Source organism: Patella vulgata, chromosome 7 (genome assembly GCF_932274485.2).
Source record: "Patella vulgata chromosome 7, xgPatVulg1.2, whole genome shotgun sequence".
Lineage (NCBI taxonomy): Eukaryota > Metazoa > Mollusca > Gastropoda > Patellidae > Patella > Patella vulgata.
This window is the reverse complement of record NC_065885.2, coordinates 51,463,159-51,488,381: the sequence shown is the minus strand read 5'-3', so window position 1 is coordinate 51,488,381 and position 25,223 is coordinate 51,463,159. Positions and strand designations below refer to the sequence as shown.

Here is a 25,223-nt window from a genome sequence, read left to right as displayed (position 1 = left end):
ATTCAGTTAAACTAAATTTGTTTGATCAGTTTTCGTTAAAGAAACATAATGTGAAAAAATAATCCCTTCCGCTTTGAACATGCGATGTTTCTTTTCATTTTAAGGCGATAGCAGGATCTGTAGGGGATGAGCACCTCGTTTATTATGAATTCATTGTTGTTTTCGACAGGATAATGTCTGGAATCCTAAAGACTTAAAACATATAGACGTCAATAAATTCAAATCATTATTACAAACGTTGCTTAAATTTGTCAGGGTTCAGTTAAGCACAAGATGTTAATCTTCATTCATAAGAACCCATTTTAAGCTCATTTTCATGACGGTACAAGTGAAGAGCATTATTAGCATTTTGACTTTAGTCGAAGAAGGACCAAATGCAATTCCTGTTGAGAAGTTATGTAGTTTTCGCGGAACCCCATTTGATAGAGGATTATATTTCAGAAAGCAAGAAACCATTTCGATAATTTCAGTATTATTGATTTTTGGTGCGTACACGAAAAAAAAGCCCTGCACTATGAATGATCTGGATGCTTTGCTTTTATTTGTTGACAGATGAAACCTATTCGGATCACTCAAACCGCCTGTCAGTAAATGGCACTGGTAGAATTCACGGAGTTAATTAAGGTTTCCGTGATCTTCCTGTGACATATACTGACAACCGGAAATCTACGAAAGGGGTCAGCTTGGGTTAAGAAACAGTTGGATATCTACTAAAATATAAAGATGTCTCTTTGATCTTCCAATTATGGCATTCTTGAATGTCTATATTTTTTTAATTTGTTTTTCACACTGTCTTTGATGCTTTGGATTAAAAGATGAATTTCTGGCCTGCAATATTGTTCTAGATCATAAACCTCGCTTGTCCATTTCAATATGGCGTGTTGTAGATTAATTAGGAACTGTATCGAGCAGGGTATTAGCATATAATAACTATCATTAATTCTACATACGGAACAACGACAATTTTACATAGTGATTAATGCAAGATCATTACTATTCTCCGGTTCTATAACACCTATACTATTACCTTTCGTGATGTTGTGAGGAAAAGCAATCATTGATATTAATAAACAACTCGGCTTTATATGAGAATCAGCACTTGGCTGATGAAACTTAGATGAATGCTTGTTATATTATAGCCGCCGATCTCTCCAAATCCGAGTATATAATTCAATAACGGCATAGTTTAAGCAATACTAGCAATGTTTTCGTCTAAGCATTCCTTTGATAATAAAATACTTTACCTTGGTGTATATTAATGAATTAAATTTTTGTGACAAATGAAGATTCTTCAAATTTATTTACAACCCATTTATAAATAATGCGATCGTTGCCCACCTGTTTCGCATAAGTTTTAATGTTTCTCATGCTTATTAGGCTTATAAAGACAGAGAATTGTATTAGTCATTTACAGGTCAACTCAAAATGAGTATATTTCATATACTTAGCCTTGTGTGTAGCAGTTAATTAAGAATTGATGTGCGCATATGAATCTTTATAGAAATGATCTAAATTAAATCTGGAGAAAATGCAATTTTATGAACCATAATTTCAATAGTTATACTTGTCAACTCAAAATGAGTTAATATATTTCATAATTAGCCTTGCATGTAAACTAAGAATTGATGTACGCATATAAATCTTTAAAGAAGTGGTCAAAATTAAATCTGGATAAAATGCGATTTATCCACAATACTCGTCAAAATGTTAGCTAAACAGTACAGCAATAATGTTAGTTATATACATTACAACAATATATCGTGTTGTGTTATATATTCGACATGCCTGGTTGGACATCACTTGTCCTTGAAAAACAGACTGTCATCAACTACAGTGATCAGGTTACCTGCTCCGCCATATTGTCGCTCAATGATGCAGTGCTCAATTTCAACTTTGTTAGAATTTTGATGCTGGAAGCGCGTGCCTTGGAATGCTAGAGAGACAGACAGACAACGGTTGATGGCGGACGCGAGAATAGACTGTCATAACGTCGTATGCTGCATAAATAATTTCAACAGAATAACAACAATTATGTCTATGTAGCTGTATCTGGTCTTGGCACTGGTAGAATTCACTGAGAATCCTAATATCAGTGATTCACCGGTTCCAAATTCGGTCGGCAAAAATCATCTAGAATTGATTGGAATCTGTGGTGATTGGAGTTTGATGTACGGTGACAAACAGATTTTATGAAAAAGTGATTGATGGTGATAGTTAACAGATATAATGTCATGTTAATGGGGACCGGATGTGGAGAGAAATAAGCCATCAACAGGTAAGAGAGGTAGACATCTCTCTATAATAAATTATGTCATCACGGGGTTAAAACTTAGCATGCGAATCATCTCGTCCGGCTGTCACGCCCACATATTCTATCAGTATGTTGATTTCGCAATTGTTACATATTTGTACTTTCTTTGGCAGTTTAAATGTAAATAATAGAATTAATCGAACAGAAATTGTTTAGTTGCAGAATTGTTCAAAGCTCTGAAATATATTTGGAAAAACGTACACTGTAGCCTAGTTGAGTAAATATAGGTCTGGCCTCGGCGTTGCATACCTTTGGATGAAGACCAGTCATTGTCTAAATAACCCGTCTATACAGAGCGGGAAATAATAATTCACACGTTGTCTTGGTAGGTGTAAAATTTGGAGAAGGGTTACTATTACTTAAATTGAGTTGACCTCTTTGATTTGGGTCAAAAATAAAATTGTCGATTTCACTGGATTTTAGGTGTTGATTTCTGTTATGTTGAAAAATACAGTTATAGATAAAGCCACCTGATTTTATGTTGCCATGCCAACACAATAATAGAAACAAAAAAAACATTTAACTTCTTGGTTTTGACTTAATTTAAAGGGGTTAAGCTCATTAAATGTGTAGTAACAAGGAATTCCCAGTAAGCTATTTATGGTGACAACCATATTCAACAATGCTATTAACTTACCTAAATTGCATATTGGGGGGTATTTTTTATATATATTATTGGCCTGTAGAAGATTTTGTTTAGCTAGACACATAAATTATTTAACTTTAGTCTAGTGTGATTGTCGCTTCTTCTTCTTTTTACTTGGAGCTTTACGTCCGCTTCCACCTACTACCGTCGCTTCCACTGGTCTACTTTTATAAGATATTAATGGTCTCTTCCCCAAATGGTTGCTGCGCATTATCTGAAAAATGTGTTCAGCTTCAGTTAATTCCACTAAATTTGAACTCATAGGTGATCGGATATTTTTTATTTTTTTCCATTATAGCATGAATTTCGCTTCTGTGCATGTCTGAAAGCTGTCTTTAATTTGAACGATGATTTTGGTGTCTATACAAATCACACCAGTCTTGCGTTATGACGTCAGTCGATCAGCTGAGGGGAGTCCCGTGTGCATTTGTATTCTCCCTCAATTTGACTCTTGAATCATGCCGATGACCCCCGTGAGAGTAAAACCAAACACGGGCGGTCACTCTGAATCATCGGAAGGAAGGGTCAAATTCAAAATTGCGTCCAAGATGGCCAATATTCTAATAACGTACAGTTTTCTTATTCCTTTCCTCAGATTAACTTTAGCAAACCTATGATTTGATTCTGGTGATCTGCCACACAGAAGCAGAGAAAAACAGAAAAATCCCAATAGACTGGGTATTTAGGTTGGATGACCAAAAGATTTTAGACGAATATCTCATGCTTCATAGAGATGACGTTAGGAGCAGACTTGAAAAGGTAAACTTAAAAGCATATAATGTACCATGTAAGCAATCTGTAAATCATATACGCACATAAAGACATTAAAGAGGATTAAAAAAATAACAAGGAAGGAACATCAGAAGGCGAGAGGCCTATCGAAGTTAATCCAGAAGACGATGAAGAAGTCAGTCCATGTACAAGAGCAATCTTCACTCCCCACCACCCCAATCGCGAATGAATATAGTCCAAATTCTTTGACAAATGTACACTTTAATATACGTCGTCTTGAAAACAGACAATTGCCTTCAGAAACTTATTTGCACACACACATTCGGGACGTTCTCGTTTCATCATTGATTTTCAACTATGTGCACACACAAACAATACAGATCTTTTTTATAAACTGGGACACAACTTCCTTGCTCTTGAACTGGTTTCTTTGTTGTCCCATGGATTAACCTTGATCTACTTGTTGAAGTCTTTTACTAACCTCATCATAAGAAATGTCTCTGAAATCTTCTTTCGGCCACCTTTCGGAGTGCCACCTAATTAATGGTATGAATATCACTTACCATTGGACGTCTGGAATAAATCGAATGCAATATCTAATGAGTATAATCATTTATGTGCACGAATATTATGTTTGCATTTGTATTTACTTCACACTAATTCGAACTTGTTAAAAAGCAATCAAGTTACCAGAAGTTCAGAACCTACCATGGAAATCAGCATTCTGAATGGAATGATGTTTAACGTCTTACTTTTCTGTATCCACTGAGTTAATTAAGACGGACATGCACCGTGCACTGTACTTTGTGAAATTTTAATTCAAACTGTCACCTTTTTATGCACGCCAACATTTGTTATTAAATGATCTTCGATAACTTGTACAGTTTTAATGGATAGGCTTACGTTGAAGATGCAGTGCACTTCATCAACGTCATTGCCAAACATACATTACACGTGGTCAAGACACGTATTATTGGCATAAACAGAGAGAGAGAGGGGTTTAACGCCCACTCGACCTAAACTAGGTCATTTCGGGACTAACACATGGTCCAATTTTATTTCAATAATTCGCTTGCGCGTAGGGTCTTTAGCAGTGGGAGGAAACGGGAGGACCCGGAGAAAACCCGATGGTTGGACAGGCGACCCTATTCCCTGTGACGTACAAACGAGGAATCGAAACTCTGCCAGTTGAGTCAATGACAGACCCTATGATACAGCGCGCACGTGCTAACCATCCCCCCCGGAATATAACAGATATTTAAGATAATAAAACAGCATTTTATTGGGATTTTTCTGGCTGCGATTTTCCCTCAAGCGCACGATGAACGGAATAAGAGATTAACATTGTCCGAATGGGTTGTAGATGATCATAATCAAATCATAATATGTTTGCTAAAGTTAATCTCGGGAAAGGAATAAGACAACTCTGCCAATTAATGATTACATTAATCCTGTTTTTATACAACCACATTTTCATGTGGACGTATATTGTCGCCGCCTTTGTTCGTCCGTCTATCTGTCTGTGTGTCTGTCCCTCCACAATTTGTTTGTGAACCCTCTACAGGTTACAATTTTTATCCGATTTTAACGAAACTTGAAATATAGGTCTATCTCCCAAATAATGCGGTTCCTTTCGATACTGGTATGTATCGGACCATAACTTCATGGATTGTGGCCCCTTTTTAGCTTATGAATACACTCTAGAGGTCCCAATTTTCAGTTGACTGCAATGAAACTGATGGAAATGCATGTTTATAACCCAAAGGTCTTGGTTCCTGTCGATATTCGCGCATATCGGATCGTAACGTCCTGAATTATGGCCCCTGATTGTACGAAAAATCACGTTTTTAGCTTGTGGACCCTCTAGAGATCACAATTATTATCCGATTTAAAAAAAAAACGTTCGAATATATTACCGTTACACCGTAATGTCGGCTGAGTTCGAATTTCGTGAAAATCGGACCAAAACTACCGGACAAAATGGCCGCAACCTAGTATGCAAATTGTGTAAAAATATAGTACATCAAGGTGTTGGGCCCTCTATAGAGGTCACAATTTTGATCCGATTTTGATGAAACTTGAAATTCATGTTTATAATCCAAAGATCTTGGTCCCTTTCGATATTCGCGGATATCGGATCGTAACTACCTGAATTATGGCAAATATGTAAATAAATATGGTATATCAAGGTTGTGAACCCCCTAGAGGCCACAATTTTGATTCGATTTTGATGAAACTTTAAATTTATGTTTATATATCACAAAGATCTTGGTTCCTTTCGATGATCGCGCATATCCGAACGTAATTTCCTGGATTATTGCCCCTGATTGTTTGAAAAAACACATTTTTAGCTAGAAGTCACAATTTGTATTCAATTTAAAAAAAAACGTCTTAAATATATCACCGTTACACATCAATGAAGGTTGAGTGCGAATATTATATCTTTATAACGCAATGATATCAGCCCCTTTCGATATTCGCGCATTTCACACCATAACTTCTTGTATTATGGCCCCTGATTGTATGAAAAATCAGGTTTGTTTTTTTTAGCTTATTTTCTATCCATCTCTTGCAAAATGTGGGCGTGTCTTGCCTAGCAACCACTGGTTTTAATAACTTGGCGAATGGTTTTGATATGAGACGAATTAATATAAGCCTTTGGCTTGTTTTTGAATCCTTACCCTTGATAGTGTAGGCCTATGTATCTTTAAATATCAGTCATGGCGGTCATTTTGAATTTCACGTCATAGTGACGCCATAGCATAAAATTGATGGGATTTTTTACAGTGGTATCGATTTCCTATAGGTAGACACTATACATGCTGAGTTTAGAGGTTAATATTCACACGTTATAGAGGGATTGGTGCACCTGTATATTAAATTTTATCCATACGGTTTAATGTAACTGTTCTTGAGAATGTAATCTGATTAAAACACGATCCTATTTCGTTTCGTTTTTATACTTCAAAATTTCGTTTTACTTGTCTTTACTACACTAGGTTCTGGAAGAGTTGTTATATAACCCGCGTTCTGGTTGATGTAAAGGATTAGCCAATGAAACGGCTAATCTAGAAACATCAACGCTGATTGGTTAATCAAATGTCTGACGTCATAGGGTCAAATGCCGCTCGTATGACCCCTGACGCAAGCTTCCACTATAAATGGTCAGATCTTCATATAGTAGAGGCCATCGAAAGTATAAAAAAAACGAATCAGACTAATGAGAATGTGTCCCCTTCTGTTGATTTCTAAGTGTTAAATTGGCACCTGGCTGTTAGGGTGATTAAGATTATTGATTGAGTAATCAAGTTTAATTAGTAAGTCATCATGTAAGCCGCCGCAGCTGCAGATGTTTTCTAAAGGTAAGTTATGCAGTTTCCGTTGAATAAAGTGCGCGTTTAATAGTAAATGCTAGAGTTTCACATTTAAGAAAATTATAGGAAACTAACCATTTGTCTTTGCCAGATCGTGAACTGTATTGAGATCTGGAATAAAGAGTCGCGAAAAGACGTATTATCGACAAATAATCTAATATTTGATTTAAAATCGTTTACAATGTCAATCAGGGAGTATATCGACAAACTAAATTATAGGGGTTTCCGCGATATAAATAAGCCAAAATGGTACTATTACAAAGTACAGCAGCAAACTCAACGACAGTTTCAAACCCGTTTAATTTTAATTAAGTATAGAAGCGGTCTCAGAACCGAGCCCCGTGGAACACCAGCATCAATGGTGTCGATATATTTTCTGTCAAATAAATAAACTTTAAAACAAATCAATAGCACCCCCTCCGTCCCCATTCTACTAGCATGTAACACAGCCCAACGGGCAAAACCATTTAAGGGCATTGATTTATTCGACCTACTTTTCTGCACCAAAACCGGGATAATCAACACAGACTTGGTCAAAAGTGTGACAAATCTACCGCCTTGAGAATTGCACTAGTTTTAAATATTATTGTCAATGAAGAAATTAAAGACCTTTTTATAAATATATTTCTTAAAAACTTCAAATATTGTGATTAAGAAAATTACGAGTCTATAATTACCGTGGTAATTTGTGGGTCTATTTTTATACGCCCACATTTTCATGCGGACGTTTATTGTCTTTGGTTCCTTTCGATATGGGCATGTATCGAACCGTAACTTCATGGATTATGACCCTTGATTGTACGAAAAATCACGTTTTTAGCTTGTTGGCGCTCTAGAGATAACAATTGTTACCCGATTTTGATGAAAACTTAACAGGTATGTTTATAACAGAAATACTTTGGTTCCTTTCGATACTCGCACTTATCGGACCGTAACTTCCTGGATTCTGATTGCACGAAAAATTTTGTTTTTAGTTTGTAGTCTCCCTAGAGGTCACAATATTTATCCGATTTTAAAAACTGTTCAAATATATCATCGTTATACCTTAATGACGGTTGAGTTCGAATTTCGTAAAAATAGGACCGAAACTGCCAGACAAAATGGCCGCACCTCGTATACGCAAATAGCGTAAAAGTATGTAATACCAAAGATGTGGACCCTCTAGAGGTCACAATTTGTATCCGATTTTGATGAAACTTACAAAAATTCTTTATATTCTAAAGATCTTTGTTCCTTTCGATATTCGCGCATATCGGACCATAACTTCATGGGTTATGATCTCTGATTATACGATTGTTTTTAGCTTGTGGGACCTCAACAGGTCTCAATTTTTATCCAATTTTCAAAACCGTTCACAGACATTACCATTACACGATAATGATTGTTGAGTTCGAATTTTGTGAAAATCGGACCAAGATCGCCGCCCCTCGTACGCAAATAGTGTAAAAGTTGTATTACCAGGTTAGTGGACCCTCTAGAAGTTTTGATGAAACTCAAAATGTGTATTACCTAAAGATCTCGGTTCCTTGTTCGGTACTTATTCAAGCAAGCCCTGCAGTAGTAAATACGACCCCTTTAAAAGTTTACCGCCCATATAAACAAATGAGATAACAAACAAACGCTCTGTACAACATTCCAACTGAATTAAAGAGAGATATATATAGTTGAGGTATAATGTCCACTCAACGTAATAATTGTCGGCTTGCTCGTTGCCGAAGATATTGACATGAGAAGGTCACAATTTTCACCTGATTTTGATGAAACTTGAAATGTATGTTTATAACCCAAAGATCTTGGTTCCTTTCGATATTCGCGCATATCGGATCGTAACTTCCTAAATTATGGCCCCTGATAGTACGAAAAATCGCGTTTTAAAAAAAAACGTTCGAATATGTGACCGTTACACCGTATTGTTGATTGATTCGAATTTCATGAAAATCGGACTAAAACTGCCAGACCAAATCCCCCCCCCCCTCCTCCCGGTACGCAAATAGTGTAAAAATCTGGTATATCAAGGTTGTGGACCCTCTAGAGGTCACAATTTTTATCAGATTTTGATGAAACTTGAAATGGATGTTTATAGCCCAAAGATCTTGGTTGCTTTCGATATCTGATCATACCTTCCTGAATTATGGCCCTTGATTTTACGAAAAATCGCTTTTTGTTTAGCTTGTTCTCTACCCATCTCTTTAAAAATGTGGGCGTATCCTGCCTGACAGCGGCTGGTTGATTGGTTCGTAGACTATAGCTACAATCAAGGCCAGCGCAGATAATTTGAAATCGTGGAAACCCTATGGATTAACCCAGGGTATAGTGGAGTAGAACGGAATGAGTACACTGGGGATACCGAGGATGCACATGAGTCACCGCTGAGAACTGGGAGTTGGGAGTGTAAAATCCCGAAGATTCTACTAGGTCCCAAGCCCCCATTTTGATCCGACACCTCGTGGTCTTCCCGAGTGTTTCGGTTTCCTGCCACTGCTAAGACCTCTACGCATAAGCGAATTATTGAAATAAAATTGTACAATACGTTGAGTGGACATTATACCTCAACTATATATACCTCTCTTTAATTCAGTTGGAATGTTGTACAGAGCGTTTGTTATCACATTTGTTTATATGGGCGGTAAACTTTTAAAGGGATCGTCTTTACTACTGCAGGGCTTGCTTGAATAAGTACCGAACAAGGAAATGCATTTATTGGTCAAATTATGTGAATTATTTGGGTGAGAGGATGGGCTCTTTTGATTTTCAGCGCTGCGCGAACTTTCGTTCTACCGAAAACCTTCTTAACGTGATAGAGGTTACATTTTTTAACGGATAATTTTCCAATTTGTGTGTGTGAGAGGGGGGGGGAATGGGGTTTACCGTCCACTCGACACAGACTAGGTCATTTCGGGACTAACATAATGGTTCTGATGCACGGTTTGATCAACACAACCAAGATGAAAGAGAGAGAGGGCGAAATGGAGTTTAACGTCCACTCGACACAAACTAGGTCATTTCGGGACTAACATATGGTTATAATTTTATTTCAACAATTCGCTTGCGCGTAGGGGTCTTTAGTACTGGGAGGAAACCGGAGGACCCGGAGAAAACTCACGAGGTTGGACAGGCGATCCTACTCCTTGTCACATACAACCAGGGATTGGAAACCGCGCCAGTTGACTCAATGACAGGCCTTATGATACAGCGCGCACGTGCTAACCATTCGGCCATCCAAATTCCAAATTCCAGATTCCAAATTCCAGATTCCAGATTCCAAATTCCAAATTTGCTGCTGTAGCAAAAAAAAAAAAAAAAAAAATGCCAGTCCTACCGAGTAGCAGAGTAGCTCACTGAAGAGGAACTTTGCCCCAAACTGTTCAGGGGATCACGTGGCTAAGTGGGTAAGACGCTAGTCTGGAGGTCGGGTGTTCGATCCCTGCATTGGCCGAGAAAGTTCATCCAGATTTTCCGGCGTGGTTTCTCCTTGTCAGTGATGCAGGACGGAGGGCCTGACAAGGACATGTGTCTAATCCTTCGGATGAGACGAAAAACCGAGGTCCCGTGTATACATTGTAATGCACGTAAAAGATCCCTTGGCAGTTGGAATTCGATATAAAAGTAGGCGATAGTGCCGCTGCCCGGGCAAAATTTCCCTCATAGCACAATGTATGGCGTATGCCCGTCTTCATTAGCCCAGTATAGGAGCAGAACAGTATGACGTTAAACCCCATTTCATTTCATTTCCAAACTTTTCACATCTGCCGAAGCAAACCCGAACTGGAATATTGTTATTATACTCTAACTGATTAGTCAAAAGCAAAAACCTATCAGATCAGATTTGGATTTGGAATCTGGAATTTGGAATCTGGAATTTGGAATCTGGAATCTGGAATTTGGAATTTGGAATCTGGAATTTGGAATTTGGAACGGGTATTTATCCGGCCCAGATAGGTAAACAAGAAGTAATTAGTTGTGTAAAATTACAATTTATATAAATTCTACTTTGTTTAATTGAGGGGGGGGGCTGCCAATTTGCTATTTTATCGGTAAGACATGAATTTGGAATTTGGAATTTCGCATTTGGAATTTGGAATTTGGAATTCGTAGCCTGCAGTCCAAATGGACACAAATTGGCCGCAATGGATATAATAATGTAATATACTATTCAAAAAAAGTAGGGGATATTTGATTTTGGGGGCATAATACTAAAATATGCAAATGACTACGAAAAAAGTCACTATAGAACCTAACAGAAGAAACATTTCCAGTTACATGTGACGCCCAAACGCACCAATAGCTACCGCATGGAATGCAGGTGATGCTTGGGATCATCATGGGGGTCCAACCCAAGATTTGCACGACTCTGACTTTGAATGTTACAGTCATTGTGGCATTGAATTCCAGGGTGGAAACATCAGTTTAATTGTTTTAGTGACCAGAAAACAAATTTTGATATGCGTCGGCTTACCCAAAATGAAAGGTTACGCGCCCTTGGCATGCTACAAATCGGCACAACACAGGCGGTTGTGGCGCGGACGATGAATGTTTCTCAGTCTGTCATAAGCAGGCTATGTTCCAGATACCGTGATACACAATCTGTACAGGACAGACCACGCTCAGGTCGACCAAGGGCGACAACTCAAGCCCAGGATCGATTTATCCGTACCTTGGCCTTGAGAAATCGTGTCATCACAGCAAATCAGATCAGCGCTCGTCTTCAAACAGACACTGGTGTGAGAGTGAGTGGCCAGACGATTCGGAATCGACTGCATAGGGGTCACCTTCGCGCCCGACGTCCTCGCGTGATCCCTTGTTTGAGAGATCATCACATTCAGGCAAGACGTCGTTGGTGTAGGGATCGGCAACACTGGGATAATCGACGCTGGAGCAATGTGATGTTTTCAGATGAGTCAAGGTTCACTGTTGATTTTTTGGACAGACGTAGGAGGGTGTGGCGTCGTCGAAACGAGCGCTTCCAAGACGTTAACGTCATCAGACATGATCGATTTGGGGGTGGTTCTGTTATGGTGTGGGGAGGCATCACTGTTGCTGGAAGAACGGCTTTACATGTTGTTGCAGGGCGTGTTACAGGCCAGTACTACCGGGACAACATCTTGGCAGTCCATGTTGTGCCGTTCGCACGACGTCATGGCCGCCGTTTCATCTTCCAGGATGACAACGCAAGATGTCACAGGGCCAGGATCGTTACAGGTTACCTCCAACAACAGAACATCACCACATTACCTTGGCCAGCACTGAGTCCCGACCTCTCCCCCATCGAGCATGTCTGGGACATGCTTGGACAGAGGTTACGTCAACGTCAACAACGTCCTGCCAATGTCCAAGAACTTGCTGCTGTGTTGCAACAGGAATGGGACAATCTGGACCAAAATGACTTTAGACGTCTCATTAGGAGTATGCCACGTCGGATCAATGCTTGTTTGGCAAACAGAGGAGGATTTACCCGTTACTGACTTGGTTGTGATGATGTGGTAACTTTGCTGTTTGACCCCGGGTATCATTTTACCCTTATAATGGCCAGTCTGTGCCTTACTTAGTCTAACGATCATTTGAAATAAATCGATGAATGTGAACTTCATTTCATTTTGTCATTTGTTTCTTCGTCAGTTTCATTAGGTGACTTTAATAACACTTAAAAATCAAATATCCCCTACTTTTTTTGAATAGTACATGAATGTATTTAAACTAATTTACATTCAATCGTCTCTGTTTTTTACAAATTGAATGGCAGTCTTTGGCGTCTGGTTATTCCATTTTATCCGGCAGTATTCTCCTGGGGATATGGTCAGCCTCCTTCATCGAGTCGCTTCATTACAAATGGCACCCGAAAGCATTCTGGCATGCGAGTCGTGTGCCAATTTTAAAATTGTCATTTTGTCTTAAATATTGGATATCAGAAGCCCATTTTTAAAAGGTAAGGTAACAACATCAATGTTGATTTAAATTGACCAAGAAGTCGTGTTTGCAATGTCGGATGATATTGGGGTAGTGACTTGCCTCCTTTAACACTGGTTGTTTCCCTTTGTATGTGTATTACAATGTTCACAATTCTTTAGATCGTTTATTAATTTACATCTTCACTTGATAAACTAAACAGTTCTAGTTCAGAGTTTTTCTGAAAACAAGAGAATATCATATCACATTAAATAAATTTCAAAACTACTAATGTTCATAATTATTCATACAGGTTGGTCTTCTTGAAATTCTGCCTTTGTTGGTTTCATTCTGATTGTTGATGGGGGGGATGTTTATTGACGTTATCGGAGGATTATGTTGTGCAGGGTTGTTGTGGTAGTCACCCATTTGTTGCAATGGCGTGTAGGAAGGTTGAACTTTAGCGTGACATGCTCTGATATATTGAAAATTTCTTTTTAAGACGTTGCCGTTTCTGGCTCGTGTGATATATTATGACCTTGGATTGTCGTAATAGTTGATATTCTTTTTCTGCCTTTCTTTCTTAAAACTGTTTTGAGATTTAGCTTTTAGTTGTTGCCTTGAAGTAAGAATTTGAGTTGTAAGTCTATCCCCTAGTAATAATTGCGATGGTGACTTATCATGAAGAAATGGAGTCTCAATAATTCAAAATTATTAAATATAGATATTTTCAACTTTAGCTTTAGATAACATCTTCACATTATCACAATATTTCACAGTTGTGACCATACATTCTATGCATTCTGTTGCTTCATCAACTTTAACATGCTTCCACCACCTTTTACTCTGTGATATTACAGCAAAAGCTAATTTTCTTGGCGGATGAGTATGAATTTTGAATTTTGGCCATCTTTAGGAACATTCATTCATATTGTTTTAAAGTACATATCTTTAAATTCATCAAATGTATTAATTAGTTTCAAATTCTTTATGGCCTCTATCAATTTAATCTTCGACTTTAGTTGTAGTTTCATACATGTATATTAGGACCTAATATTGGTATACAATATATCCTGCTATATGTTTAGTGCCGGATTAAGTGCAAATGGGTTTCTAGTCGTTGGGCTGACAAAAAAAGTGTAGTGTATCAAGTGGTTTGAATGGAACGAAAGCACGTTAGTTAAAATTCGACGGAGATTAAGCGGAAACGCTGATGTCAGGGCGAAATTTCCCCCTCGTTATACGCTTAGTTTATGCCTGCATTCGGTTGACTGATTGGTGCAGAAAAGTAGGACATTAAACCCCATTTCATTTAATAATATATTCACAAAGAATAACCAAGGAATTCCATTTGGTTTTCGCGGTTCACTAACAAAATTCGCTTAAAGTTCAGTTTTCCAGACAATAAAAGAATAATCTTCTTTTGCGTATGACTCTATTCGTTGGAACATTTTAATAGACTAAAGCATATATTAATGTAATATGAATGTATATAAAGTGATTTATACTCAATTTGGAAAAAAATATTTTAATTTATAATCAATTATGTTGGGTCTAATACGTGAATGAATAGTCCAAATTGAACGACAGTCGTTTAGTTTTGCTTAGCCCACGTTTATTATTATTATATTGTCGTTTGTAAATCAGGCATTACTAATAACTTACGAAAAGGGTATGTTTTTCTTTGATCATTACAAATGGCGCTAGAAACCATACACGACTCGTGGGAGAAACGTACGATATATGTGGGTAAATGGTATTTGTTGCAGTTGGTGTAAATAACCCGGTTTGGTTGGTGTGGATCGTTGCTGTAAGCAGTCATTGGTGTCGTATTTTTGGTCGGTGTTTGTTCTAGTTTTAACATCGTTTTCAAAGATTGTCGGAACTCATGGTCCAGAAATGGTGCAACGATACAGTTACATACACTCGGTATCAAAACAGATGAACTGCATTAAACCCTAAATGGTCGACTGCATGGTGATCATCACGACCACATATTCGCCGAACAAGTCGGCAGAGATAAATATCAAAGAAAGACCTGCATCAGGCAGATTTAGCCCTTGCATAATACCTGATTAAAATATTAATAATATAGTCATGGGTAAAGTTTCTCAAACCTCAAATCTACTAATGTCATTTTTATTTCTGAGACAATACCTAATTATTCACGACTTAATCCAGACCAAAGTGTAATTAAATTTATTATTTAATATTTAATTCATGATACCTTGTTTCGATCAATGTCCAATTTATCACATCTTTGTAAATACTGAACGCCGTGAACAGAATTGAACCGTTTTAGGGCTGATATTCTTTTTAGAGGGGGGTTGGATGGCTGAATGGTTAGCACGTGCGCGCTGTATCATAAAGCCTATCATTGAGTCTACTGGCGTGGTTTCGAATCCCCGGTTGTACGTGACCATAATCAACTCTCGATGGCATCGGTTTTCTCCGATATTAAATAGATTAGAACAGTTCAGCCACATTTTGATTTAAGCTAAAAATCGAGGAGCAAGACTTAACTTCGAACAACCAGTACGTTGGTTGAAATTATTGCATACTCTTGTCAAACCTTCAAAGGCTAATATCTTCGCTCGCAATAGTAATTGGAATGAAATTTTAAAATTATTCATTTTACATTTGCTATTTTCGAACTACTATAGCAAGAATGGCTAGCTCTTTATCTAAATCTTACATAATGTATCTTTAACAATATATTTGCTTATAATAATTTTTCAAAAATGTATTTTTGTGATTAATGCGTTATAACTAGTTTTATAAAAGCTTCATTAAGGGATTGCCTTTATAATAATAACTGATTTATACAATGTGGTATGGTTGTTCTATAAATATCTGCATTCTGAAATAATGGTTCAACCCCAAAAGCTGGCCTTTTGTTGGTGGTGATTTGTCGGCACCTGTAACGTGAAAAATATTTCAAAAATAACATTAGGCCTGAGCTATATGACTAAGTGTAATGTCTAAAGTCTGTTACGACCATGTGGTCTGAATCCGATTTCTGATTCAAGGGCAAATAACTCGCCTGAAACCGATTCTCTTTCAGTCGATATAATAATACCAAGGTGAGAAACGGTTGGAATTAAATAATTGGGGTCAAAGTCCACTACTCTAGATTCCGTCAACCAATGGCAAGACTCACTAATTTTCGCGAGGTAGACAATCGAGTCTACGATGACGTTTTAAAATTATCCACGTGATTCTCTTGCGCGTAGGGGTCTTTAGCTGTGGGTGGAAACCGGAGGACCCGGAGAAAACCCACGAGGTTTCACAGGCGACACTACTCCTGTCGACCCGATGACAGGCCTTATGATGCAGTGCGCACGTGCTAACCATTCGGCCATCCAACCCCCACTAACTTAAAGCAGCAGAATCGCTAATATTTGGGACCTTGAGATTGACACAAATGGATCGCAACACATATAATAATGTAATATGAACGTATGTAAACCGATTTACATTCAATCTTTTCGTTTTTACTCTAATTTTAAATCAGATATGTTCGCCGAAATACGCCAGAAGTCTCAATCGAATGGCAATCTCTAGTGTCTGGTTATTCCAGTCTACATCGATATTATTTATTGCACATGCTCGCCAGATATGAATATGACGTCAACGTTTGACCTGACTTGTGGAATATGTCTAGCATTGTTCTTCGAGTCCCTTTTTACAAATGGCACTGAAACGCATTATGGTACACGATTCGTGTACCAATGGTAAAATGTTTATTTTGTCTAAAATATAGGATATCAGAATCCCATCTTATGTTGATTTAAATTGACAAATAATTTGTTTTCAATGTCGAAGACTTTGGATGATATTGGGTTACAGACACTCTAAGCTACTTTAACTATGTCGAGGTATTTTGCAGAGAGAGAGAGAGAGATAGAGAAATGGGGTTTAACGTCCACTCGACACAAACTAGGTCATTTCGGGAATATATATGGTTTAATTTTATTTACATAATTCGCTTGCGCGTAGGGGTCTTTAGCAGTGGGAGGAAACCGGAGGCCCCGGAGAAAACCCACGAGGTTGGACAGGCGACCCTACTCCTTGCCACGTACCACCGGGGATTCGAAACCACGCCAGTCGACTCAATGACAGACTTTATGATACAGCGCGCGCACGCTAACCATTCAGCCATCCACCCCCCCAGGTATTTTGCAACATCATAACGAGATAACAATAGTTGTATATAATATTATCTATTTCATTTTATTTCACAATAAAATATTCAAGATGAAGTCGTTGGTTGTGATTGTTCTTCTCGGCATAATATCAGGTTAGTATTAATGAATACCATTTATCTGATTAATATACAATGGACTCGGCGTTTAAATTCGTAATGTGGATATTATAATTTCGCTGATATTATTTTGACGTTGTATTAATTTTTCAGTTTAGTCAGAGTTTAGTTGTTTTAAATAGCATTCTTTTTTAAAAGTCGGGATAGTATCTACAGTCACAAATTGTCTCGATATAACAAAACAAGCGGTGGCCATGCAAGATACGCCCACATTTTTCAAGATATGGACAGAAAACAAACTAAAAAATAGTGATATTTCATACAATAAAGGGTCTTAATCCATAATCTTAGGGTCCGATACGCTCAGGTATTGACAGAAACCCAGACCTTTGAGATATAAGCATATATTTTAAGCTTCGTTAAAATCGGATAAAATTTGTGACCTCTAGACGGTTCACAACCCATGGTATTACATACTTAAATGCACTTTTTGCGTGAGGGGGGCGGTCATTTTGTTAGACAGTTTCGGTCCGATTTTCACGAAATTCGAACTCAACTGCCATTATGGTGTAACGGTGATATATTTGAACGTTTTTTATATCAGATAAAAATTGTGATCGCAAGAAGGTCAACCAGTACAATCATGGGTCATAATCCATGAAGTTATAGTCCGATGTGTGTGAATATCGAAAGGAATCGAGATCTTTGGATTATACACATACCTTTTTTCAGTTTCATCAAAATCGGATAAAAATTGTGATCTCTATAGATTTTCCACAAGCCAAAAACGTGATTTTTCGTACAACCTGGGACTATAATCGAGGCCATTACGTCCCGATAAGTGCAAATATCGAAAAGTACTAAGATCTTTCAAGTTTCGTCAAAATCGGATAAAAACCGCGACCTGCCATGTAGAGTGTCCACAAACAACATGTGAACGTACATACGGACGACGGCAATAATAATGACTATATAATAAATGAATGAAATACTTCTTTAAAGACACGTCTGCGCCAACCAGGATATATTATTGCGCCAAACATATATATGGTGATTTTAGTCGAGACAAAGACGACAATATACGTCCACATGAAAATGTGGGCGTATAAAAATTGGATAATGGATGAGTTGAATTTTAATCAGGTATAATATAAGCTATAAAAGTCTTTGACTATAACAATTACAATCTATATCGCGGAACCTGAATTTATTGACTTCAATTCCGACAATAAACAAGGATCATTCTGTGTCAATTCATCTAAAAGATTTCAAAATTGAAGTTAGCCAACAAGATGTTGCTCCTGTGGTTGGAAGTGTTGAGCCCATCGAACTTTTAGAGAAAAACTCTTGTTCTGTATCCTGCTTCACTGACAAGACTTGTTCCACCTGCGTTGTTATATCTGGATTCAGTTCGGTGTCACGTATAACTTTCTGAATCTTTAAGATAGCCGAAGAAAATTACATTGAATCTGTGTAATTATAGAGATTTCATGAAATCGTTGAAAATATCAAGGATATCGAGTAACACCTGTGAATCCCCTAATATACTTCCAACGATTTCATGACATCAATATTTCTATGGTCCAGCTTGCTCTATTACAATAGGAAATGTGGACAGTATTGAAACCCACATTATTGATGAAATAACCATTTTAGGGTGCCTTGTTATTGACAAAAAATGCAAATCATGTTCTCTTTATACGCTTTAACCGTTGCAGAATAGTCATTTTACTCCTACAATTCACATTTGTCAGTTGAGATCAAATTCAAACACCAACGTTGTCGTTTGGGTTTGCCAATTCCATGGAGCGGTGTTATTATTAGAAGAGTATTCTTGTATGTTGTCTCAACCAGGAACCATCATTCTTATTAGTTTGACTACAGACTTTGACGTAATTTTCCAGTGAAAAGAAATGATACAATTTCCAAGTACATTGGGCGAGTATAGTAAATATTTCAAAGTTTTATGTGAATGCTTTTTTAAGTGATTCCCATGATTGTATAATTTGACAACCTTAGATATAGAAATAGATATAGAAATAATTATGTTTGACTTTCTTGGAAAATATGCAACTGTCATTTTAAATCTGATAAAAAAAAAACGCTATCACAGCTTAATAGATTGCTATTTAATTTACTTAATCTTTCAGTTGACCATTCCTTTATCAAGTAATAATATCAGTTAAATTTCCACACTGTTTCATATTGTTATTATTATTATTAAAAGCTGATCAAATCATTATCAATACTTTATAGTGAGAACTGTCCGCTCTTTATCTAATCTCCCATAATGTACTTTTAACTAATGTAATTATTTCGTATAGTTGGCCTATTTACAGTGTATTATACGTTTTTACAAACACGGAGAAATGAAGAAAAGTGAACCAAACTCCTTTTTTCGTAATCCACTGTATTATATGGTGTCTAACTTAAGTTCCTATTCGTACTCAGCCTTTTATGGAATTAAAATGGGTGGGCTATAATTATGGAAGACCAAACAGCTCTTTATTCAGTGTTCTTAATTCTTAGTTCTTCATTCATAGTCCTTAAATCTTATTTCTTCATTTGTTGTCGTATTTCAACAATTGTACACTTAAATCAACATTTGTATCTTAAAATCATTATTTGCTTTACAAATTAGACATTTGTCATATCAGATTTGTAAAATGTATTTAATTTTATTTTAATATAAGACAAAATTTATTTTAGTAAATAAAAAAAATAATGTACATTTACATTTCATCATAGACATACAATGAAAAACAAATCTCGAACAACAAATTTCTAAATACAAAACTCCAAATACAAATGTTGCAAAACATTTCTCCAAAAAACATTTCTTCAATAACTTTTCCCCAAAAACATTTCTCGAAATTCATCGAACCGGAACATCATGTCGTCATAATATTCCGGTTCGATGGATTTCGAGAAATGTTTTTGGAGAAATGTTATTGAAGAAATGTTTTTGGAGAAATGTTATTGAAGAAATGTTTTTGGAGAAATGTTTTGTAAGATTTGTATTTGGAGATTTGTATTTAGAAACTTGTTGTTCCAGATTTGTTTTTCGTTGTATTTCTCTGATGAAATTTAAATGTAGGCTATTTTTTTATTTTCTAAAATTCAAATAAATTTTATCTTCATATTAAAATAGGCCTACAATTAAAATACATTTTACAAATCTGATATGACAAATGACTGATTTGTAAAACAAGTATTGATTTTAAGATACAAATGTTAATTTTAGTGTATAAATGTCGAAATACGACAACAAATGAAGAAATAAGAATTATGGACTATGAATTAAGATATAAGGACTAAGAACACTGAATAAAGAGCTGTTTGGTCTTCCATATATAATATGTAGGGGAGGGGATACACAGATACGCATATATGTATAATGGATTTTTATGATTATATGTCTACACTATTTTATATTTACAGCTGCCCAGGCTTATTATTGCCAGTATTATGACAGTTTTGGTACATTGAAGCATAAATATTGTTCGTATGGATGCTGTGGTGGATTTCACCCATCATCACTCACAGCTTGTTGCACAACTTACATTACGACGTAAGTGTAAGTTTTTATATTTGCCGGTTCGTCTTTCTCATTGGTAAATTGCTAAATGCCGCTCAAAGAAGGTACACGTATTTATAATGAAAGTAAGCCAAAATATCACCCAATCTTACAAAATGGCATCCTGGGTATACCCAATGTTGTTTTTCCGTTCTACTCCACTAATTTGACTTTGTGTTTCCCCGTGAATTTACCCGTGTTTTAGCAGAGTAGAACGGAATGATAGCCTACTACTGAGGATCCCGGGAACTGATATTTTTTTACCGACAGATTGTTGAAAGTAAGATATTCTCCAAAATAGTTTCTCTTTACGCTAAACGTTATAGGTTAAGCAAAACTTTGTCACGTGACTGTTCAATTTGCCCGCTATTTTCTTCTCTTTATTTGATGCATGTAATTTGATGTAAAGTGCATTGAATTGTGACTAGGTCATTTCGAGGCCAAAATATGGTTGACTTTTATTTCAATAAGCCACTTGACTCAATGACAGACCTTATGATGTAAACGAACGCGTTCAACCATTCAGCTTGATTAGAAATACAGTTTGGATATGGTTATTAAGAATTGGTTATTATATATTGTTGACCTGTACGCTCAGCTGTATATTAATGTTTGTAAATGAAGTAGTTATGTGTAGGATAAAGCACGAGACTGAGGTTATGCTGGGGAAAGAAAGACTGGAGAAAATAACCGGAGAAAAAGAAAAACCGAGACCGACAGGCCGAGGTTTTTCTGTCGAGGGTTTTTTCTGAAGTCTTTCTTCGCCAGCGTTACCGAAGTTGAGGACTTTATCTTGCTTATAAACCGTCTGTTTACATGTACGCTAGAGTAGAATATCCCAGAATTCCCGTAAGAAAAACCTTATATTATCATGTTTTCTTATGGAAAAAAAACACCTACCCTGGACGAATAACCCGTTACAGGTTTAAAGAAAAACTTTCAGAGGAATAACCCCAAATTTCCATGTATCAAAGCCGGCCCCGAATTTCAGACTGCAAATTATTCCGGGCATAGAATATACCCCAAAAATCAAAAAGATTTACTGTTACAGGTTTATAAATATTTGTATTGCAGGACAGTTAATATTGGTACTGTAGCTGGAGCAGTTGTTGGAAGTATTGTTTGTCTAGCTGTGTTTATAGCTATTATTATCATTATATGCAGAAGGCGCAGAGCCACCGTAATTTACTCAAGTGGTGGCTGTGGTCCTACGGTCAGCACAGTTACAAGTAAGTTCTAGTATTCTTCCCTGCGTTCGATTGTCACCAAGTCTGCAACTGTTTCATCAAATTAAATACTGGTTGATGTTAAAGCGTGTCTGATAGTCTGGGACGAATGCGCCCAAGTCGATTAATGGAATAGGTCAAAGCTACCCTGACGAATTTCGACGTTTCTTTCAAAGAAAATCACGCTATACATTTCCTTGCGAGAAGGTTACGTGCATTTACAGATCACAGTGAAGCCTAGATGAAAACTAATACCATAAGCATGTTTCAAATATTTTGTTACCATCATTCTCCAACTCTTTCAATTTATTGATCACAGCGGGACAGCAACTATATAGTTGCTTTCCTCCACAGTTAATTATGGTCCCTAGCATCGTGATTGGTGTCGTGATCCTTTTCTCCGGAGAACCAGGACGGCTCAATGAGTAAGGCCCTGTGTGGCTAACAAGGCGGTCTCGGGTTCGCTCCTGGTGTTGGCGGATAAAGTTGCTCGGGTTTTTCCGGCACGGTTCCCCTTGTCGGTAGTACAGTGTCTAGTGTTTTGACGAAAAACCAAGGTCCCGTGTACACATGTGCTCGCACAAAAGAACCCTTGACAATTGGAATTCGAAACAAAAATAGGTCGTAGCACCGATGTCCGTGCAAAATTCCAATCATTGCAAAACTGTATGACGTATGCCCGTCTTTTCCCCCAGAAAGCCCTAGCTGGTACTATCATGGACTGTATTACATATATACGGTCCATGATATTATTTGAACTATTTGCGGGACTTTCGGCAAAACGAAAATACAGGAACTTGCTCAGTGTTTTCAAAAGATGCTTCCTCGTCACTTTACCTCGAACATCGCTGCATATCACTAACATGTACTTAAATATTTTTCAGCAACAGCACACCCTGCTCCATATACGTCTTATGGATACAACTAACCTCATGTTATTTATATTTAGAGATTGAAGGTATTTGATGTACTCAAACACCAAAGATATTTAATTGATTCAAACACTGTCAATCTTTTATTTATTCACATACTGATGCTGTTAGTTCGTTAAAATCGGTTGTAGTTTTTAAGCTCTTATGTAAAGATATTTGTAATTTCAGATGTAAAATCTATCGTAATTTATTTAACATGTAAAATCTATTGTAATTTATTCCACATGTAAAATATATTGTACATTAGTTCACGTGTAAAATCTATTGTAATTTATTTCATGTGTAAAATCTATTGTACGTGTACTTTGTTTTACATATAAAATCCGTTGCAATTCATCTTATATAAATATGTAAAATAAATTGTAATTTATCTCATATGATAAATCTGTTACAGTAATTTCGCTCATAATATGTAAATTCTATTGTATAATCCATCTCCTATGTAATTGCATTGTAATTTTAATACTCTTCTACATATAAAACATGTTGTAATTTTGTTCACATTATTTCACTTTTTATGAATTGTGTACAAAATATGATAGATAATAATGTTATATTATTTGTGTGTATAATTTATTAAATGCATGTGTATGGGAGAATAAATCTCTGAGAATCATTTGTATCACTTTTGCAAATCTTTTCATCTCCTCTTGTTTTAAAGACCTTTGTGATAAAATGACTTGCGTACAATAGGTTATAACAATACTTGGTGCATATTTGCATTATATTTCGAAATACTGGCTGCGAAAAACGAAAATAGTTGATTTTGAAAAGGACATAATCTAGGATTACTTTTGTGATCATAAAAAAATCTAAGTACTACTACACACGGAAGAATTAGTCTTGTCACATAATATGTATACTGGTCAATTCTGTGATTTATTACCCTTTACAAATACCTACTATGTCATTTTCTTGTAATACTTTACAAGGAGATGATTCGAAGGATCATTATGGTACCGCAATCTTTCCAAGCTTTTACTAATCATAATTTGATTAAAAAAATAAATAGTTGTTCAAGCGCGAAGCATGAAACGAAGATCTCAGAATTGGCAATAAAAATTAAAACTCTATAAATAAAATATAAGACTATGACGCATCTAATATACATTCATCAGCAGGTGGTAGTTCTGCTAGTCCTAAGAAGGAATCCTTCCGAAATTCAGAGTCGTGCAACAATTTGTATATGGAAATATTAAAGTTACATTATTGGAGATAAGAAAAAGAGCTGACAGTTCTCACTATAATAGTTAAAAACTAGATAATCTAAGGCAATTTGCTGAAAATTTCAGTCAAATTAATCCATTATGAACCGAGAATTAAACGATTGAAATTTCGGCTTAGCCTCGATCATCATTACTAAAGTCTGTACGATAAATTTAATGATTAAATTATGAATGGAAGTCAAGCAGCAAATGGGATCTTAATCCAGTAAATATCGCAGTCTAGCGATGCCATCGAGCGTTGATTATGGTCTTCATAAGTTAATTAATGTCTAATCAATAATTACATTTCAAGCCTAAAGAAAAACCTGCAATTGGCAGATTTAGCTCTTGCATAATGTATGTTTAATAGTGCCTTTTTTTTCGCCGTAGACACATCTCAAGTCATGTGCATGTCGTAGGTTATAAGTCTCAGATAAGTTAAGTAAAAAGTGAATGGGCTGCTTATTCTGCCAATCTATTTAATGTTTGTTGGTAAGATTCCGGGTTCTGATACTTACCCTTTTGTAAAACAAACAACCCTTAATGTAGAAAATTTTCGAAAATAACTGTAAAGATCAAAACTGTAGGACTAGTGTCATATTTAAATGGTCCACTGACGGCGCATGGGGTATCATTTTGTTTAAAAATACCAAATCTGGTACGTCATCCGGGTCAGAGGGTATTAAGTATTGTTTAATGGTCGAGAGCCAGGCATTAAGCATTAAGTAATATTAACAACAAGAGGGTCGTGAGGCCCGAGTGTTTTTACAATATATTACTATTACACAATGTCTTAAGCTCGAGACCATTAAACGACTTAAAATACAGACACTCCACACGTGCTTTTACAGTGAAATACTTCACTCGAGTCCAATATTTCACAAGTATAAATAATGTACGAATGGCAAGTTGCCCGTACGATTATTTGAAATAATGGTACGCCAACATCAAAGGGTGGCGTCATATCTGTATTGGGGGGGTTGGATGGCTGAATGGTTAGCGTGCGCGCGCTGTATAATAAAGTCTGCCATTGAGTCGACTGGCGTGGTTTCGAATCGCCGGTTGTACGTGAC

The 25,223-nt window shown here is 36.6% G+C and overlaps 1 long non-coding RNA gene across 2 annotated transcripts; it reads left to right on the top strand.

The window, feature by feature from the left end:
* The first annotated feature begins 1,860 nt into the window (after positions 1 to 1,860).
* On the top strand, positions 1,861 to 23,192 carry LOC126828164 (uncharacterized). 2 transcript variants are annotated; one of them, XR_008788834.1, is made up of 6 exons: positions 1,861 to 2,275; positions 3,553 to 3,716; positions 17,204 to 17,246; positions 20,652 to 20,781; positions 21,862 to 22,016; positions 22,898 to 23,192. It is a non-coding gene; the product is annotated as an uncharacterized LOC126828164 (long non-coding RNA). The 2 variants fall into 2 exon arrangements; XR_008788833.1 differs by lacking the exon at positions 17,204 to 17,246 and having other exon boundaries at positions 22,898 to 23,191.
* Positions 23,193 to 25,223: the final 2,031 nt, after the last annotated feature.